We start from the raw sequence: 22,727 nt of genomic DNA on the forward strand, positions 1-22,727 counted from the left end.
TTCGATGGATCAGGTGAATCTACTTAACAATAAACCCATCATTGTTGACAGCGTAAAATCCGTTGGTGTCACACTTGACAAAAAACTCAATCTACTCTCCCACATCAATTCCATTGCAAAGTCTGCTCGATACCAACGGCACCTTCTTTGGGAGATTTGTTGCTTCTTCCCAGAGCAAGACCTTTAAACTCTGGTCCAATTGCTGGTTCTCTCCAGACTGGACTACTGCAATTCTCTCCTTACTGGCCTCCCCAAATCCCACCTGTCCCCCCTTAAATCTGTTCTCCATTCAGCAGCTCATTTCACATATGGGGTCAAAAGAAACAAACACATCACACCCATTTTATCCACCCTCTGTTGGCTTCCCATTGAGGCAAGATCTATCTACAAGACTGCCTGTATCATCCACAAAGCCTTGCACTCCTCCTCTCCTCGCTAACTGGCGAATAAACTGAAACACTCTGGAGGCTCAAGACAATCACGTAATGCGGATAATCTATTGCTTGAACCTCCCACTTTCAAGAAGGAAAGATCGATGGCCCAATCCTTTTCAGGCAACACAGTGAGAATCTGGAACTCACTTCCGTCTCAGCTCCAGACCACCACCTCTTCCCAGGCCTTTAAAACTGACCTCAAAGTTCTCCTCCTTCAAAGACACTTCCAAATTTAATTGATGCCCTCTCTATTATCTGAAGGAAGTCCTTCCATTATAGGAAATTCTGTTCTCCATGACTATAGAAGTGCCTTCCCAATGTGTTCGTGTGGTTTGAGTGCCTGCCATTTATTGCAGTATTATACTTCTACTTGTATTTTGTACTCTTTTGTAACATGAACATGTCACTTTTCCTCTTGTAATGTATTGTTTGCTACCTCTTGTATTTTGTTTGCTTTTGATACATGCACAATTGCCACCATTGCCTCTTGCAACGTAATGTTTGTTCTTGTTTTTTGAGTGTCTGCCATTTATTGCAGTATTATACCTCCTCTTGTACTTTGTACGCTTTTGTAACATGCACACAAGTCACTTTTTCCTCTTGTAACGTATCATTTGCTACCTCTTGTATTTAGTTTGCTCTTGATACATGCACAATTGACACTATTGCCTCATGTACCCTAACGTTTGCTTTTGTAACATGCTCACTTGTAATTTTCTCCTCATGTATCATTACTGTTCCTATTGTGAAGCGCTCTGACACCTTCGGATAAAGTCTGCGTTATATACAAACGCATCGAATAAATAAAATAAAATAAAATCTCTATATTTCTATATAGTGTCCATCTCTATATAGTGGAGTGGTGTGGCTCACTGGTTAGAGGCGGCAGACCCGGAAGCAGAGGACGGCCCAGGACCAGGGTTCAATTCCCGACGCGGCAGGGTTGTGGACCAGGGTCAGCGGACTCGATAATTCTCGCTTCGGTGCCTACTCTAACCAGGGATCACACTCGGCAACTCTGGGCATTAGCTTGCCTCATCTCCACAACGGCCCCCCACATACACCGGGGATGCCTGGTTTCACCTTGGAGATACCCAGCAGGGATCATCTCACAGGGAAAGCCAGGACGGGTTCCCCAGTGGTCTACAGCGCTGGGACGCCCCATTGCTGGGGTAGCCATGTGCTTTATAAGACAACCTAACATAACATATTTGCGATGCCCCAATGCCCTTGAACAGGAACTGCCGCTGGCAATGACCATGACTTCCCTGATTCCAAGTTATAATTCTTAGCAGCCCAATTTCAATATGTGGCTCAATGAACTGCTAATGTAGGCTCTCATGCAATATGTCTTCTCTTCACCAGAGTGACTTTCACCACTAAGAAGGTCTTAATGCTTTTTCAGCTTCTGGGCATCTTTTCTTTTCCCAAGGTATTTAGAATGATCAAAGGCTGAGGGTAACAAAAAGTAAAGACCCACTTACAGCTTGGAAAAACCAATAAATCTCATGTTGCATTTTACAAAAAGCTCAAGTCATGTCTCAATGTGGTGTAAATAAAACATAAATCACAGGAGATCATGTATAAATTCTGTTTTTACATGCATTTTTTAAAGGAGTATGGGGTTGCCGCAAGTCACTGATTAATTGGTAGAAGGATAATCAGAACTGTAAGTGTTATCTAGATGGCAGCAATGCATTTATCTGCAGAGACTGATCCACTTCAGGCAGTACTTGATGTGAGAGGTGAATAAAATGCCAGATGACGGTTTATAAATTCTTTGCTGAATGCAAGAAGTGAGTCCTGTCCATATTCATGGAAAAATTGGTCTCACATCTTAATGACCAACTTGTAGATAAAGGTTGGAGATGATTTATATCAATACATACATGAAATGGTACATAAAATGCTTTAAACGAGAGATTGGAATATACCTTGTCTCCTGGACTGTATCCTGGAGTTTTTAAACTCTATCAGTATAACGCCAAATTAACAATTCACCCAATTGATCTGAGCAGAGAGCATGCACGGTAAAGCTACTTTTTCTATACTTTGTGGCCCTCCAGTGGTGAATGTGTATTGGAAAAAGAGGTCAGAAGTACAGAGTGAATGGAAAGAAGCGTGTTGTTGTCTCCAACTGTTAGCTAGCTAGACCACCTACCCATTACTCAACACAGCAAGCAAACTCATAATTTAAATGATTTGGATTGAATGTAATAAAATAAAGAAAACTGTCATTACCTGGAGTGAAAACAAGGGTTCTACAGATACAGGCTGGCTATACTTTGCAACTGTTCGTCCAGAAAAGAACAAGTCACAATAATCATAATGAAACTCCTACAATCAAATGAGTGGCACCAGTCGAAGCCCTGCCTCATACAATGGATTAAAGATGAGGTTGATAATGATCTTTTTCAAGGATTCATAAGACTCAAGAGACTAAGGATGTAATGTATTGTTTGGCTGAGGAGATGAGCCACCATAAATCGATGATGCTCATGCCGCGACAAACTCATGGTATGTAAACCCTATTCATAACGTGGGGAAGCTCTGACTTTATACCATCACAATCTACATTGCCTCCAATGGCGCAAACGTTTGGCCTGGTGACCTGCAAGTCACTAGGCCATGAGCCCACAATGTTGCTTTCTCATTCTATTTAGGGTGACACGACTGCCACACAAAACTGCACTCCTGTCTCCAGACATGAGGGGAAATAAACTGGTTGGACAATGGGTCTCTGGGTAACCAATCGACCAGAAAGTAGCTGTATGGCTTATTTGGAGATGTTGATAGTTTCATATCACCTGTGGACATAATGACGTAAAAATGTATGAATTGAGTGCTCTTTACCCTGATGTCATTAACACATAACTGTCCAAATTTAATCGGGCTACAATTGTTGGTACAAATCGTGCACCCACTGTTGGAAATGGCCCTTTTTGCAGGGTTATTCCCAAACTTTTTGCTTCTTCCTCCTTTATTTTTCATGACCTGGGGTTTTTGGCAATAGGACTCTGGGCACTTTACCACTGCTGATCAGTGCTAAAGTGCATATGCTCTCTGTATAATGTTTTTATGTGATTGGTTATCCATGGTTGGCATATTTGTTTGACCAGTAAGTCCCTAGTAAAGTGCACTGAGTGTGCCGGGGCTGGTGATTCAAATGCTACTAGTGGGCCTGCAGCACTGATTGTGCCACCCACATGAGTAGCCCTAAAATGGTGTCCCAGGCCTGCCACCGCAATGCCTGTGTGCAGTTGCTAACTGCCATGCTGACCTGACCAGTGTCCCCACTGGCCAGGTCTAACCCTTCTCTTTCTGTGCACATTGGATTCCCTACGGAAGGCCCAAGTTACCCCCCTGGGCAGGGTGCAGTGTATGTGAAAGGTAGAGCATGTACTAATGTAGGTAACATGCTCTGATAGTGAAATACTGCCAATTGCGTTTGTATCTATTGAAAGGCTATTTTGCCCATAGGCTATAATGGGGATTGTTGTGTATAATGTTTACTTGCATACCTTCCCATTGGAGCAAGATAGAAAATTAAAGTCTGGTATCCCTGAACTCAGAATTTAATAACCTATATTTTAGGAAGGATGGTTTTTAAATCCTGTGTTTGAAAACAGCACTTTTAGAAAGTGGCTGTTTTCTTGTCTAACCTTTCTATGTGCCTTGGCCTGTTTGTGAAATGACTGTCTGGTTTGTGAGTGACAGGGGCTGGGGTGGCTCCGGGAGCCTGAGTGAGCCAGCCCTAGGCTGAATAGCTTCATCTGCATGTGGTGAGAGGGGATAGCACCTGGGCCTGAATAGGGCAGTGCCTGCCTTCCACAATGCTGGCTCCACCTCCTGCTGGGTGGCTGATGACCCTGCCCCGCTCTCTCAAAGGAAAGAAGGAGCCAGGTAAACAAAGTGCTTCAGGACTGACCAGAACTGGTTTGGACTAGGCCAATGCCTCTGTGCCCTCAGAGAACAAAGAGAATATTGGTATAAAAAGGGATACCCAGACCTTAGAAAATTACCTCATCCTGGAATCAAGAAGGAACCTCTGCCAAGGAGAAAAGCTGGAAGACTGAAGAGGAAGGACTGTCCTGCAGTGTGTTTGTGGTCTGACCTGCAGTTGCTATTCTGCCAAGAAGAGGGGAAGGACTTTGCTGTTGTTGTGTTCCCTTGCTTGAAGTGATCTCCAAGGGCCTGAGATGAGCTGGCCTCCTGTTAAGAAGTCCCAGGAACAAAAGGGTACTGTGAGTGTTGGTACAAATACTTTACACATTGCCTTTGATAAGCCTGTCTGCTCGTGCTAAGCTACCAAGGGGGTGAGCAGGGGTTATACAAAGAGTGTATCCCCCTTATTCTGACCAGAAGCAAAGGTCCCTATTTGGACATTGGTACCAACCTCTGCCAACTATAGACCCCCAGATCTAACACCCACTAATTACAGTTTGTATGGGGCACAGTTATTAGCTGTTTCTCACATTTCACCTGATTCTGAGTTTCACAACTCATAATGGGAAGCCCCATGCATAATTTTCTTACTCGCAGTTTGTAGCAGGTGTCAACTGGCACAAATCAGGAGGGAAAACACGCACATTACACTCAATATGCACCCAAATTATAATCATGTTTTCACGAGAATGCACCTAAAATTTGAATATCCAACCCCATTTTATTCAGGGCTAAAGGAGAATACACAGCTCTATGTGTTCATGCTCCTGACCTTGTCAAGGCCTAATTGTGCAGCAGATGTGCTAATATTTCCAGACTCCTTACTCTTGGAAGCATGGAAAAGACTTGGGGGCACGTTTATGAAAATTGTGGCTTAGGGCAGCGCAGCAAATATCCTTGCTGCTCTGTGTAACAGGAAAAGGGCAGAAATGCAGATTATTTATCCAATACTCAGCATTCCTGGACACTTCCCTGTGCTGGTGCTGCTTTGACAGCCTAGCAGTTGATGGAGCGAGATAGAAAACAAAATTTTGTTTAAACTCGCAAAGTCACATTTCCATAACATGAATAAAATTATTAATGATTTGTGATATGTCGTGCTAATACAACCTAGATTAAACTTTACACGTGGGGGGACTAACATGTGTGCTCATAAACGTGCATAAATGTTGCATCTTTTTGTTCGTGCAAAATAATAAAATAATTTATTGTTTTCGTTTTTGTCATTACTAACTGCTGCATATTTAAAATAAGCATGTGCTTGTTTTGCTTTTTCTTGTCTGTGTGATGTCATTTCTACTATTCTAGGTGCATATGGGTCTCATAGAAAAACGGAGACTGGTAAATATAAACGCTGCTTTATTTGTTTGCAATGGCTAGGTAACATTTGATTAATCGGGTGGGTTAATTAATTAGTAAACCATGGGGTGGATACAGAATATACTTTATTTCTTACATTAATACTTTTCTTGTGTTTGTTTTATACTAGAAATCATAAGTTGCCTGCTTTTGAGGCCTAGCTATTTGAGCCGCAAAATAAAAGCTGATCTGTAATTCTGCAGAAAGTCACGAGACGCCCATTCTGAATTAAAACGTTTATTGAAGCTGTATTCACAAAGCAAAAACTGATGAGCTGACATCATTCTGTCGGACATGGCCAAGGTCGAAAGTGAACTTTTTGTCAGTCCTTAACTTGGCATCCGCGGAAGTTGCACTGTAAGACTATGGAAGCTGCGAGGATGACTTAAAACAAAGTTGCAATCGCAGGAAGCCTCTGGCTTCACGTGGAAGAGACAATGGTCTTTGTAAGACATGATTTTGTGGAACTTTTTAAGAATCGGGTGACATGTCACTTGTCACTCTCAGCCAATGGGACGTCGAGTATTTCTGAAAATTTTCCTTCGCTAGTTTAGTTAGCGTAGAAAGGTATAAAAAGTCATGCCCTTAGGGTTGGGCTGGCTGCTGCTTTCTGACTTTCCGATGAGGGTGATGTGCTGCTGGACTTTGCGTGGAGCACGTAAGAATCCTCAAAGATCTTTACTTTAATTTCTGTCTATTTAGCTCAGTTAGGGAAATAGGTTTTAGAAATGCTAAACTTTATATAGTTTCTTTAAACTGATTCAATTGCTTAAACTGTATTTTTCTTAATTCTTACTATCATGCTTGCTTTATTGCGAATAAATTTCATTTATAAAACTTACAACTTATATACCATAATTTAAAAAATAAAATCTTACTTTTGACAAACAAGCTGGTCTTGGTTATTTAGAAGTATAGGTTACCATTAGCTAGATCACGTCGCCTATGGTGGTCGTTTAAATGGTTGGGTTTTATTCTAATGACAATATTCTTTCTGCAAATGTATAAAATTGTATATAGTGTGTAGATAATGTGTATATAGATTTATTCTGACCACCTGATTCAGTAGGCCCAAAATATATCAGGTTCATAAATGGGTCCATGTATAGTTTAGAATTTTGTTTATAGGTTATGAAATTGGGTAGCGTAGTTTATGATATATTTTCTATAGCCCACTGGATCAATTATCTGGTAGCAGAAATTGATGGTTGCTAAGGGGTAACCAAGGTAACATGTTGGTTGCTAAGGATTGCGTCATGGTATGAAAATAGGATCAATGTTTTAACACTTGTTAAGTTCGTTTTTCGTGCCTATCTGTAAGCTATACCGGTATAGATTGTGTGGCGAGAAATTAGTCACGCAAGCCATCTGTTCGTTTGTAGTGATATCGCCGAGTATCACAAGAGGTATCGCCGTGTACCATAGTGTTGTCGCCGAGCAGCACAGTTTTAGGGCTAGGTCTGAATCTTGTATAGTGAGGATTTTCTAAGAAATCAAAGCAGCATGAGAATAGGGACAAAGCGCCTTCCATAAAACTCACTGTGATGAGAGTAATAGTTATATCCGAGCTTGAATGAAGGGTAAAATTTAACGTCGGTGCATGATTATCTATAAACAGGTTAGAGTCCTGTACGGGTACATGTTTCATATCTATAAACAGGTGAGAGCCCTGTACGGATAACGTCGTTATTTTGCTAACGGTGCATGATTTCTATAAACAGGTGAGAGTCCTGTACGGATTTCGTGTGTGTTTGAATTTAGGGAATTTTCCGTGTAAAAGTGCGAGTTTGAATTGTATTTTATGTTCAAGTGGAACTCTTAGAACTTTCACTTCGCGGTGGGTTCAGAGCAAAGCGAGTTCATAATTATACGTGTTAGAAGGGTGGGGTAAGGTTACTCTACTGACAATTGAATATTATCCTTAGTGTGAATAGCGCCGTCTATTCCGAAGTGTGGATACTTGAATGTATGTAAACTATCCTAATTAGTGAAACGAACAGATGTTGTCTTTATAAGTCATTGTTAAGAATTAATTTACACTGAAAAGTGTTCTTAAAATGGCGCTGTGAAAAGATTTTGTGAAGGAGGGGTAAGCGCCAGGAGTGAGAAGCGAGAAACCGCAGCTGCTGTGTACGTCACAGAGCCGCGCTGGGATTGGGTGACCTACGTCACAAGCTGTATTCTGATTGGCTCCTGAGTCTCTGACGGCCTGTGAGCTGATTGGTCCTTAGGAAAATCTCCAAAATTATTGGTTGAGCAGGAAACTGACGTAGCTCAACTGTCATTGGCTTGTTGGTGTGTTTCGCGCACGGATTGGTTGTTTTGCGGAACATCCCGGAAATATTTTACGAACGATTTTGTGAATTAAATTTAACTTTTAAAAATGAGTTATCATTTTAAACATGTTGAGAAAAAGACAACATTATTTCAGAAATTTAAGAATTTATTTTCACCTGACAAGAAAATCGAAACGCGAGGTGGTAAACTACTTCATAAGTATAAAACACCTGCAGCGTACATGGAAGGTGAATACGGATATCATACTGTCTTATGGTTCGACAGTTGGAAACGTTATACTAAAAACGATGGTGTTTTGGCTTGGCCTGATGATGGTTCATTTAATGTAAGAGTTTTAAGAAACTTACGAGAGAAAATGAATGCTCTTGTTCCAAAACCGAGACCAACTCAATTTGAAGCTTTAGTTGAGTGGGAAGATGAAATGTATCAGTTACAAAGAGAAGCTAGTGGAATTAAAAGACCTTCTAAAAATCCATCATGGAAAAGAGAAACTCATGAAGATAGATTACGAATGTGGAGACAGGGAAACATGAGTGAAGGATTATATTTAATTCATGAAATGGTAATGGGTTCTCCTACAGGAAAATCTATGGAAAGTGAATCTGAGGATGCAATTATGGAAGAAATATATACAACTACTAGAAATAAACAGCCTAATCAGCCTTTGAGACCTCCTAGATCATGGTCTACTCCGGTGGTTTCTACTGAAACTTCACCGAGTGCACCTCCAATTAGTGAAGCTCCTAAACTTTATCCAAATAATTGTGAAATCACTGAAACTCCTAGAAGACCAGAATTTGAGAATGCTCGAAATGAGGGTAGACATTTTTCAATGACTCCAAGAGCAAGGGAACCTCCAAAAGATTATACAAGAGAAACAAGAAATGTTGATGAGGTCGATTATAATGAATACTTAAGGTCTAAAGAAGAATTAATTAAAAGAATGACAAAAGGCATGGAAGCTGTCACAGTTCCAGTAACAATAGGTCCTGTTCAGCCTGTATTTGATCAAAGAAATACAAACAAAACTGGATTAACTATTCCTTTAAATACAGAAATTCAAAAGCCTGCTGAAAAATTTTATTCAGACTTGACAGAATTAAACACTTCTAGATCGAGAATGCCTGATTTAACCTTTAATGAGGATTTATCTCCAAAAACACCAATGGGTGCTATGTCAGATGTAGGAAGTCCTGAAGTCAGGGTAACTACACCAAAGCTTGATGTGGCCAAATTAAAGGCGAATATAGAAGAATTAATAATTGGAACAATTGGCCCAGATAGTTTAAATTACTATCGGGATGATGAACTATTATTCATTTGCAAAAGTATTCAATGGAAAACGAAAAATAAATATGATCAATTAGAGGATCTAGCTGCAGAACTTGAAATCGATGTGAGTAAACAAAAGAATTTTGCAAAACATTACAGATTAGATTTCTCAGAAAGCGACATTGAGAGTTTGAACTCAATGGGAAGAATAGTTCACATTAAAGATTTAATTGTCTATATCAAAAAGCTAGGAGAACTGAATAAATGGAGAGTGAAATGGACTAAAAGGAAGGAAGATGAAAGATTAGAAAAATTGTCAAAACAATTTCCAATGAGAGAAGTTGCAGGTGGAGGATATGTTCATGTCCCATGGTCGAGACAAGACATTCTGTTATTTACAAATGATTTTCCAAAATTAAGAGAGAAACCTGTTGAGTGGTACAGGCAAGTCGATAGATTTATCAAAGTATCAAAAGTTCTGTGGATTGATTTGGATGGATTTTTTGACATTGTTGTTCCATCTAATCTTTGGACAGAATGTAAAATATCTATTAGTTGGCCAAAAACAGAACCTGAGCGAATTAAAGAAACAGGTGCCCCAAATCCACTTGTAATGGATTTTTATGAGAAAGTAATTGTTTGGATGAAAAACAAAATTCCACCCAAAGAAGTTGATTGGGTTAAAATAGAAAGAACAGAGCAGGAAACAAAAGAATCAGTTCATTCTTTTTATGAAAGACTACTGTTAATCTTTAAACAATACAGTGGTTATGAAAAATTAGACGAGAAAGACATGAGTCATTTTATCTATAGATTTGTTTATGGACTAAAACCTGAAATTGGAGAAATGATCAGAACTAGTATTGTCGGATGGCAAGCACTATCTATTGATGATATTCTGAGAAAAGCAAAATATTGTAGCGATGAATTAGAAGTAAAACAGAAAAAGCTGAAGGAGAAAGCCATGTGGGCACAGGTAAAGGTAGCTGAGCAACAGATTGCCAGCATGGGAAATAAGAACACTAATTTTGTTCAAACTGGAAATACGAACCAGATACAAGGAAAGTTTAAAGGTAATAATTTCCAAAAGAAATTTAGCCCAAAAATAGAAGAGCTGAAACAAAGATTACCTTGTTTTAATTGTGGCGAAATTGGACATTGGAGGGACGAGTGTCCTCATCCTCCTAGAAACTTAAAGAATCCCTTATTGAATCCACAGATGCAGAATGGTGTTAACGTGCAGCAACAGCTACAGATGCAACAGGGGTTAAATGAATTTAATATTCAGCGACAATTACAACAACAGCAACAACAACAGGTGAATAATCGTCAAGACCAGTTGCCACAACCACCTTTTCCGAATTGTGGGGGAGTTCAAAAATATAATCCAAACGTGGGATTTCAGGGATGTGAACAGGTAATAAAACCACAAAAACAGCAAAAGCAGCAAAGGGTTCAAATGCAAAATGCTTCACAACAATTTTTATTAACAGAAAGCCAAGATAGTGATTCTGATGATTATTGCTGACGGTGCCTGAGAGAGGAGGAAGAGTGTGTTGTTGGAGCCACTCTTGAGGTTGACCAGTCTGGTCCTTATGTAAACGGGAAAGTTAATGATGTAGACATCACTTTTCTAGTGGACACTGGTGCTACCCGTTCTACTGTTAGATCAGTAGAAATTGAAAACCTACCTCTCTCTGGGGATACCATCCAAGTTGTCGGAGTAAGTAATCAGCAAATTAAAACAGACCTAACTGATCCAGTACCAGTTGAAATTGGAAATTACAGAGACAAACACAGATTTGTGGTTTGTAATAGTAGTCCAGTAAATCTATTAGGTAGAGACATACTATGTAAAATGAATTGCAGAATATATTGTTCTCCTGAAGGAGTTGAATTACAAACAATGGAGGAAGATGGTTTGTACAGAATGACAATGATGATGATGGAAGCAGAAGAAACAAAATTGTTTCCTGTATTTGAAGAAAAAGATTTACCTGAAGAGCTAAAAGAAACAGTGAAATCTGAAATATGGGATTTTACTGGGAATGAGATGGGTCTGATGAAAAACGTAGATCCTGTTAAAATTACATTGAAGCAGGGAATAGAATTTCCAAACACTCCACAGTATAAAATGAAAACAGAAACAATTGAAGGTATTACACCTGTAATTGAAAAATTAATCAAGCAAGGTGTATTGGAAGAAATGAAGAGTAGCTCTTGTAATTCACCAATTATGGGAGTTAAAAAGGCTAACGGAACATTTAGGATCGTACAAGATTTGAGAAAGGTTAATCAAATTGTTATTCCATGTTGTCCTGTGGTTCCAAATCCAGCAGTAATTCTATTTCAGATTCCATATGATGCTGAATGGTACACAGTCATTGACCTTTGCAATGCATTCTTTACTGTTCCTCTACACCCAGACAGTTATGAAATCTTTGCTTTCAGATTCCAAGGTAAGACCCTTGGATGGACAAGAATCCCTCAGGGTTATACAGAAAGTCCTTCAATCTTTAACGAACTGTTAAAAAGATCATTAGAAGATTTAGACTTACCAGGTAGGTCTACGTTGGTGCAGTATATTGATGATTTGTTAATAGCTGCTAAGACAAGAGAAAATTGTGTAACAGACACAATAATTCTGTTAAATCGCCTTGCAGAAGAAGGACATAAAGTGTCCCCAGCAAAACTACAGTTTTGCAAACAGGAAGTGAAATATCTTGGTCACAGAATTGCAAAGGGAAAAAGACAAGTAACAATAGAGAGAATAAAAATGATTCAAGCAATGTTACCGCCAAGAACACAAAGACAGGTCAGAATGTTCCTGGGAATGGTAGGTTACTGTCGACAATGGATAAGTGGATTTTCAGTAATTGCAAAACCACTACAAAGACTGACCAAATCAGATGTAAAAGATCCAATTATTCTCAATGATGTTGAGATGGAATCTTTTGAGAACCTGAAAAAGAGCTTATGCCAAGCTCCTGCTTTGGGTATGCCAAATTATGAGAAAGATTTTGAACTGTATTGCAGTGAGAGAGAAGGATGTGCATTATCTGTGTTAATTCAGAGACATGGAAACCTAAAGAAACCTATTGCATATTTCTCTGCAGTTCTTGATCCAATTGCAAAAGCATTACCAGGTTGTTTAAAAGCAGTTGCAGCTACAAGTATCAGTCTTGAACAAAGTGAAGGAATCATTATGGGATTTCCTGTCAAAGTTTTTGTGCCTCATTCAGTTGAAATATTACTGACAAGAGGTAAGACTCAACATTTAACAAGTAGCAGATTGACAAAGTATGAGAAAATCATACTAGGAGCAGATAATGTTTCGATTTCAAGATGTTTGAATCTGAATCCTTCTACATTACTGCCTGATTCAGAAATCGTTAATGACATTGAGACAGAACATGAATGTTTAGATGTCATGGAATTCTGCACAAAACCAAGAAAAGACATCAAAGACAGACCTTTGCCTGAATCGGATTTTGTCTACTTTGTAGATGGCTCATGCTTAAGATCCGAAGGTGGTGTCTTGAAAGCTTCATACTCAGTTTGTACAGTCGAAAACATTAAAGAAGCATCATGTCTTGAAGGAGTTCGTTCAGCTCAAGTAGCTGAATTGATTGCTTTAATTCGTGCCTGTGAAGTATCAAAGGATATAAGAGTTACCATCATTACTGATAGTCAGTATGGGTACGGAGTTGTGCATGATTATGGACAACTCTGGTCACAGAGAGGATACATGACATCAACAGGGTCACCAATTAAAAATGCAGTTTTCATTAGAAGATTAATTGAAGCAATACAATTGCCAAAAGAAATTGCCATAGTCAAGTGTGCAGCGCACACTAGAGGAACTGATTATATTTCCAAAGGAAATGCCTTCGCAGATGAAACAGCAAAGTACTGCGCAAGGAAAAATTATTCTTACAATCGGAATAGAAGTACAGAAACTGATTCAAATTCATTAATGCTAACAACTATTGTAGAAACATGGAATGAGATTAGAGATTTACAAAACGAAGCAGATGATGAAGAAAAAGACCAGTGGTTAAGATCAGATTGTAGACAACGTGATGAAGATGGAGTGTGGGTTTACAAAGATGGGAGAGTAGTTTTACCAAATTGCATGATTTCTGACATGGCCAGATTATATCATGGTCCTGCACATTTAGGAAGAGATTCTATGGTCAGACTGTTTAAAGAAACATGGTTCAATACCAAATTTAGAACCATTGCAGAATCTTTTTGTCAAAGGTGTTTATCATGCCAACAAATGAATCCAAACAGAAAATCAGTGGTGGGGACAGGAATAATTGGTCGAGAGGGTGGTCCCTTTACCAGGTTACAAATTGATTTCATTGAAATGCCATTACACAACTGTTTGAAATATGTACTTGTAATTGTATGCTTGTTCTCAAGGTGGGTAGAAGCTTTTCCTACAAGACATTGTGATTCAATTACAGTAGCAAAACTAATGCTCAGAGAAATCATCCCAAGGTACGGTTTTCCAGTCACTATTGAGAGTGATGGAGGAAGCCATTTTGATAATAAACTGTTGAAGTTAATTTGCGAAGCTATGAGTATTGAGCAGAAAATACATTGTGCATACAGACCAGAGGCATCAGGTGTAGTTGAACAAATAAATGGAACTATCAAAAACAGAATTGGGAAAATGTGTCTAGAGACAGGAGTGAAGTGGACTGATGCTCTTCCACTTGTTTTGATGTCAATAAGAAGTACACCAGATAAAAAGACAGGTTTGAGTCCTCATGAAATTTTGATGGGAAGAGTTATGAGGCAAGCTTTTGTACCTGTAGGTAAACTGTTGAGCATAAATGACAGTGCAATTTTGGATTACTGTAAAAGGTTATCTGATATGGTAACTTCTGTGTCTAATCAGGTGGGAACTGAAGCACAATCAAATGACAAAGTTTTGACACATGATCTGAGACCTGGAGACTGGGTCAGAACGAAAGTACATCGGAGGAGGAATTGTCTATCTCCTAGATGGCAGAAACCTAGGCAGGTAATCTTGATCACTACTAATGCTGTAAAGTGCAGAGGATTGAAGCGCTGGATTCATCCAAGTCATACTATTCCAATACCAACTCCTGAGAGTTCTGATGTTGAAAGTGATACCACAGATGACTCTGATTCTGAAGCAGAAGACAGAACAGAAGGTGAAGTAATTCCAGATTCTGAAGATCGACAAGAAAGTCGACATCTGGAAACTGTGCCAGTGAATGGAAATCTGACAAGAAAAGACTTAGAAATAATTGAAATAGATTCTGAAGGTGAAGAGAATCTGCTAAAAGGAAAGATAACTGAGGATTCGGTTGTCTATGTTGAAGACAGAGAAGCTGAACCAAAAGAAGTTTCAGACCAGGAGAGTATCGAAAGGCAGAGAACAAGCTCTGAAGTAAGGAACAAAAATCCGAAATCTGGGAAGCTAGAGGTAATTGAAGAAGAGGAGGAGAACGAATTACCGAGTACCAGTGATGGAAGACAAAGTGAAGTTCCTGAAGGAGTGAAATTGCCGTATAGAGAAGTTCCTGAGTCAATTGAAATTTCAGACTACGAAACTGAGGAAAGTGACGTGGAAGGTGGAAGTGAAAGCAGAAAGAAAAGGACTTGGAAATCTGAATCGAATAATTCTGAACCAAAGAAAAAGTACGTGAGAAAAGCAGACTACTGGCCTGGTGGAAGATTGAGAGTCAGATTGATCAAAAAGCCAATAGAACAAGTTGAAGAAATCAGTAGTCAAAAGAGTCCTGGAAAAGAGGTTGGAGTTGGAAGGAAAATAGAAGTGATATCAAGAAAAGGGAAGAGAATAATTAGACCAAACCAGAAATACAAGTCTCCTGAGTGGACTTACTTAGTGATTCCACCTGTTATTGACATATATGATAGTAGTGAAGAAGAAAACGAAATCCAAGAAATTAGTGACAATGATTGAAGTACAAAATTATTAAATTGGCATAAGGCTGAAGAAATCCTGTTAGTTGACACAAGGTCGAAGAAAAACTGTCTAATAGAAGAAAACTTATGTATGACATAAGGTCGAAGAAATCTTGTTTAGGGTAATAAAAGAAAAAATATTTTAAAAGGGGGGTGTATATAAATTTTAAAATTTATTTTTAATTTTATTTTTTTTTGAGGCTAAAACTAACCTAAAAATGCCTTACATTAAGGAGAGCACTTCAAAATGCTCTGTTTTTAAAAGATGCTGTAAGATGACTCTGGTGTGTCTGCTCATTTTAGTTCTGCTCTGGTTGGTACTAGCTGTGATTATACCTTTAGAAATGAATAAAGAATTACACAAAGTTAATTTAACAAGCAAAGCTCTGGTTAGCCAAACTAAACATAGTGCATCTGCAAAAGTAATTGATCATCAGCCTAACATTCATCAAGATAAATCGATAGGTGATTTTTCAAGCAATACTTTCACAAAGCTTTTGAGTGAATATGTAAAGGTAATGGATGCAAAGGATTGTTATGTATGCGTTAAGTTACCCGCTTCTGTTTCTGAGGGAGTAACATATAATATGCTTCCTCTCACTTATGCTGTTACATGTAGTGTATTAACTAGTTTATTTTATCAAACTGGTCGTTTAGAATATTACTATTCAAATTATGATGAGATTTTTGCTAATGTCAAGATTGATAATGCTTTAAATAAGCATAAGAAAGCTAAACAAATGAGAGAATATTTCCTTGTTACTAACGAACTCACTTATGAGTATGCTTACAAGAATAATCTAACATGTAAATTAAGTGCTGAAGGGAAGAAATTTCTGAATATGGTTGAGGAGAGAAGAGCAATTTATAAGAGAAATGAATTAGTCAAGCAGACTAAGTCATCATTCTGGCAAAAAGAGGATGAGAAACTAAATGGCAAAATGCTTGAAAATATTGCAATTCACATAGACAAACCTGTTAGTGGAAAGCTTTGCATTAGAAGAGATAACACACTTTTTGATAATTATTTTGTAGGTGCAAGCAACTGTGAAGATACTTATCAGATTATGGGAGGTTGGGGATTTAAAGGTGGAAAAGATCCTATCTTTCCTGGAATTTATTTTGTTTGTGGTGACAAAGCCTACTACAACCTTCCAGACCATTGGTATGGAACTTGTTATGTGGGAATTGTTTTTCCTAAAGTGTTTCATGTTGACAGAGATTCAGAAGGATTATTTAAAATTCATAATTATGTAAATAGAGCTAAAAGAGAAACTTTTACTGAAGTTCTGGGAGATATTTTCCAAGCTGTAATACCTTTTGTTGGTATAACCCTAAATGCAGGGAGAATCAGAAAATTGTCCACTATAGTTGATAGATTATCAACTGACACTGCTGATGGATTTCAATTAGTGAATGTTGAAGTTATTGCAATTAGATCCATGGTAATTCAAGACCGTCTTGCTTTAGACATACTCCTAGCAAAGGAGGGAGGAGTCTGTGGCATTTTACATGTCCAACATTGCTGTACATATATACCGGATGAAAGTAAAAATATTGAAATGTATATTAAGAATATTACACAAATGCATTCTGAAATAATTCCTTTAGAAGAAGAAGATTTTACTGGGAAACTTTCAAATAGGTTTCAAGCAATTAAAAACTGGTTTCATAATATCGGAAGTTCAATTCTTGGCAAGATTCTGGCACCTTTGATTATAATTATATTCATTTTTATTTTGACTAAAGTAGGTTGTCTGTTGCATAAAAGAAAGAAGCATTTAAGAGAAAAGAAGAGAATTTATAAACTCAGAAAAGAAGAGGAAAGGGAGATTGAGTTGCAGGAGTTACATAGAGAGCGTCATGTTAATTGCAAGGATTATGCTGAAACAGACTTTTAGGTTTACTAATACAATGAATTTGAATCGATTTCTTATAAAATAAATTTACCAAAATTTTGAGTGCTGGTGTGGTGATTTGTTAATCACCAGATGAGGGAGTTGATGGAGCGAGATAGAAAACAAAATTTTGTTTAAACTCGCAAAGTCACATTTCCATAACATGAATAAAATTATTAATGATTTGTGATATGTCGTGCTAATACAACCTAGATTAAACTTTACACGTGGGGGGACTAACATGTGTGCTCATAAACGTGCATAAATGTTGCATCTTTTTGTTCGTGCAAAATAATAAAATAATTTATTGTTTTCGTTTTTGTCATTACTAACTGCTGCATATTTAAAATAAGCATGTGCTTGTTTTGCTTTTTCTTGTCTGTGTGATGTCATTTCTACTATTCTAGGTGCATATGGGTCTCATAGAAAAACGGAGACTGGTAAATATAAACGCTGCTTTATTTGTTTGCAATGGCTAGGTAACATTTGATTAATCGGGTGGGTTAATTAATTAGTAAACCATGGGGTGGATACAGAATATACTTTATTTCTTACATTAATACTTTTCTTGTGTTTGTTTTATACTAGAAATCATAAGTTGCCTGCTTTTGAGGCCTAGCTATTTGAGCCGCAAAATAAAAGCTGATCTGTAATTCTGCAGAAAGTCACGAGACGCCCATTCTGAATTAAAACGTTTATTGAAGCTGTATTCACAAAGCAAAAACTGATGAGCTGACATCATTCTGTCGGACATGGCCAAGGTCGAAAGTGAACTTTTTGTCAGTCCTTAACTTGGCATCCGCGGAAGTTGCACTGTAAGACTATGGAAGCTGCGAGGATGACTTAAAACAAAGTTGCAATCGCAGGAAGCCTCTGGCTTCACGTGGAAGAGACAATGGTCTTTGTAAGACATGATTTTGTGGAACTTTTTAAGAATCGGGTGACATGTCACTTGTCACTCTCAGCCAATGGGACGTCGAGTATTTCTGAAAATTTTCCTTCGCTAGTTTAGTTAGCGTAGAAAGGTATAAAAAGTCATGCCCTTAGGGTTGGGCTGGCTGCTGCTTTCTGACTTTCCGATGAGGGTGATGTGCTGCTGGACTTTGCGTGGAGCACGTAAGAATCCTCAAAGATCTTTACTTTAATTTCTGTCTATTTAGCTCAGTTAGGGAAATAGGTTTTAGAAATGCTAAACTTTATATAGTTTCTTTAAACTGATTCAATTGCTTAAACTGTATTTTTCTTAATTCTTACTATCATGCTTGCTTTATTGCGAATAAATTTCATTTATAAAACTTACAACTTATATACCATAATTTAAAAAATAAAATCTTACTTTTGACAAACAAGCTGGTCTTGGTTATTTAGAAGTATAGGTTACCATTAGCTAGATCACGTCGCCTATGGTGGTCGTTTAAATGGTTGGGTTTTATTCTAATGACAATATTCTTTCTGCAAATGTATAAAATTGTATATAGTGTGTAGATAATGTGTATATAGATTTATTCTGACCACCTGATTCAGTAGGCCCAAAATATATCAGGTTCATAAATGGGTCCATGTATAGTTTAGAATTTTGTTTATAGGTTATGAAATTGGGTAGCGTAGTTTATGATATATTTTCTATAGCCCGCTGGATCACGCCAACGAAGGCACCCTTGCATCATGGTGCAAGGGTGTCTGTGTTGTAGGCAAGATTGTTATTGCGCAGAAAGATACATATTCCTGAACAAACAATCCTGCAAGCTTTTTTCCTCTTTCTATGTGTGCGGCAGAATAAAACAAGAAGTAATAAAGGTATTTTTCCTTGTTATGCCTCGTCTGGGGAGGGGTTTCTTAATGGTACATTCCCAGATTTCACAACCAAAAACAAACAGAACCTGTTTGTATAAGGGACACACTATTCACTTGCCCGTACGGTGCGAATATAATGTGTTCCAACTTGTGTTATAGTTCTATATCTATACCGATGTATTCCAATAAGTACATCGATAGTTCAATACAATGGGTATTCCTATCATATATAACACAACATAAACATATATGGACCAATAACTTTACAATTTGTATTCTTGTTTATTTTCTTGTGCTTGTTTTCGTGTTCTCATTTTTTCATATTCTTCATTGTATACATGAAGGTCTAGAGGTATTTACATCTCCCAATGCATTTCGGTAAGATACCTTCTGCAGGGGAGAACTGAAAATATTGCAAAATAAACCTTTAACCGCACTAACACCAAATTACAACATGTCTCACATGTTTATACAAAACACTACGGAGTATGGGATAAACTCTCTCGATCCCACCACTAATGTTGTATTGTTATTGTTTGTCATGCTCCCTAGACAGATATCGCCAAATCAACACACCTCAGGTGTGCCTATATCCCCAGTGTGCAGATTGCTGACTTCTCTGTGTGCCAGGTTTGATAAATATGGGAATGCGTTAACAACCATGGGAGTTGCATGGGGACACCCACCCAATGCCCATGAAATGCCTCCCTGGTGCAGAATAATACAATGCATTGATTTGCACTGCGTTGCGTTACTCCATGTTTTTGAAGCTGTTCAAAACCACGCAAAGTGGTGATCGTGACTTTAAAAATATGACTTAACCCCTTGCATGCTGGAGTTATTCCCCTGCTGTGCTGGGGATAGGGGGGCGTGCACAGCGCCCCGGTGCTCATGACGAGCTCAGCTCGTCATGAGGCACAGTGCTCGTGTGCTCCTGACGAGCTGAGCTCGTCATGACCACACTCGTTTTCGTAGAACGTTCAGCACAGCAGGGGAATTAGCCCAGCGTGCGAGCCTTCCACGGCTCATGATGAGCTCAGCTCGTCATGAGCACCGGAGCACCGTGCCTCATGACGAGCTGAGCTCGTCATGCGCATGCAACGGGTTAAGGTTTGCGTTAATCTTGCTCCTCGTTTTGTGGTGCAAGAGCAATGCAAAGCAGGTCATTAATATGACCCTTGATCCACTGCATTTCTATTGCTCCTTTTCCTAGAACCTACTCCAGACAGTCAAGGAGAGTGTTATGGTCCATAGTGTGAAAGACATCAGAGCTATCAAGTGTGATAAAATCAAGGTCCCAACTGGGGAACAGATATTTCTGGTGTTAATGATGATGGTTTAGGTTTTAGCTAGATTCAAAGAACATGTGAGACAACAATATAGCTCATCATAGGTCTGCACAGCTTCTTTTGCATTGAGGTTTCAGTGGGACACCGTGAAATGTATTCTTTTCTCAATGGGGGATCTATTTTTTATCCACTCGGGGTCCACCATAAGCCTCCTCATTTAGGCCCTTATATACACACGTTAAAGAAGGCACTTTTGGGAAAGCACATATGCAAAACTTGCACTTTTTGTTGCTACAGATTGTATATAAGTTAATTGTCACTCCCTCTTGCACATGATGCCATTTCTCAAGTACCATGAAAATAACTATTTAAGGGCCAATACTTGTTTGTAATTTGAACTTGAGACGTGCACATTTACTTCCGTATTCTACTTATTTTTATTATATGCTGAACCGAATGAAGTAACCCGGAAGTTAAAGCTTTCACAATAACTAAAAACAAAAAATATATGTATTTAGGAAAAAGTACAAAAACTTGTCATTACATTTTGGAACCGTTACAGAACACAAGAAACATGAATAATCAAACAATCTAAATTCCAAAATATCCGTAATAGTGCTGTCACACTTGAATATGTAGCATGCTAATTATGCCTTTGTCAACAAAAATCCCCCCAAACTTTTAGTTGCCAGTAATATCATTCGTGTGCTACAGCCTGTTTTACATATTCACAATCGATAAAGTGATGATTCCGTAGAACCAGTGCACACAAACAATCTACAGAAGAATGAATTTGAACGCGGAATGGAAGGAAGTTAATTGTGTATTAAATATTGATGCAGTCCCCGCACGGAAATGCTGATGAGGTCAACTCAATCGTACCGACTGTCTGTAAAAACTAATTCTGCTGATGGATTAGTTCCAATATACTCTACTGTCCAGTACTTAAACATTGCAAAAAACACACGATGTAAGATAGTGCTCTGTTTAAATGGTTACTTAACGGGGCATTGGAAAAGCTACAAGCTAAGTACCCATTCCAAATCCCGCATTTAAAAAAAAGACTTGGCTAAAAACAGTGTATGCACCAAAATCCGAATTTTCCCCTACAGAAACCCCTCTAGGTATACCCTGTGGAATTTGTGTGAGGGAAAAAAATTGATACTGGGGAAGTCATGTTGTTTTACCATTAAGAGAGGTGAAAGTGTATGTTATCCTATAGTTATATATATATACCAAAACCGGAATCGTCCAGCAAAGCCACCAAAGACTAAAATCTCAATGAACGGTAACAGTACTTCGTCGAGGGGGTTCTACCGTACGCAGTTCCAGACTAGCTCAGAGTGGGGGCCACGACATTCTCTCAGAAGCTTCTATCGAAGTTAGCTTTAATTAAAATGTTGAAATGATAACAATATAGAATTTATCGAAATTTGAGATAAAGTCATTCAGTGGCTTTCTATTCATATTTGTAAGTGTCTGTCAATGAACAGTAGTGTACCACTTATGATCTTTGGAGGTGTAGCCATCACTTTGGACATGACTTATGGAACATTGTAGATGAACCTGGGGCAGGCTAGTTCAAAGAGTGGAAAATGTTGCTACTCTGATCTCGAAAGTGCCAGGGAGAGTACTAAGAAATGATAAGGTTTAATGTGATATACGGGAGCATATTACAATAATTTTCACAGAACATGTAATGGGACAATTTACAAAAATAGTCTCTTCTATGCAGATGAGCTAACTGCTTCCTGCTCTGGCGAAAGCCTGGTATTAATAAACCACCAGGGGCGGTATTGCAGAAGGGTCCCCGGGGCGCAACGGGTGTTTGTGCCCGCTTTGCGCGCCCCAGGGGTACTTTGTTAATGTTAATGTTAACAGAAATTTATAAAGCGCACGGTCACCAAAGGTTTCATGGCGCTAATCATGCATAATGTTGCTACGCAAAGACCTGTTTAAAAGGCTAGCCCAAACAGCCATGTTTTCAGGGCCTTTCTAAATCCCAGTAGAGTATCACAGCTCCTGATTGTCAATGGGAGGGAGTTCCAAAATGTAGGAGCAAGATAAGCAACCCTACAACCTCCCTGACGTTTGAGTTTGATAACCGGAACCGTCAGAAGATGTAGGTGGGCTGAGCGTAAATTGCGCTGAGGGACGTGCTTTATGATCATGGCGCTGGTGAATTTTGGACTGTTGCAATACAGTGCCTTACAGACTAGGTAACTTTGGTATTATAGAAGGGGGCGCAGATGCTTGTGCGTCCACCTTCTCTAATACCGATAGCGCTGGAGCACTTAATCCACCAGCACTACCTTCAGAGGGTGTTCCCTCATTTGTATAGGGGTGTGCCCTATGCAAATGAGGGTATTCCTTTGACTTTGCACCCGCACCATATTACAGACAGGGGCGCAGAGTCAAAGAAGCCTGCAGGAGGTGCACTGACAGTGTGTCATTTAAAAGGTGGCACACTG

Source organism: Lissotriton helveticus, chromosome 8, assembly GCF_964261635.1.
Source record: "Lissotriton helveticus chromosome 8, aLisHel1.1, whole genome shotgun sequence".
NCBI classification, from domain to species: domain Eukaryota; kingdom Metazoa; phylum Chordata; class Amphibia; order Caudata; family Salamandridae; genus Lissotriton; species Lissotriton helveticus.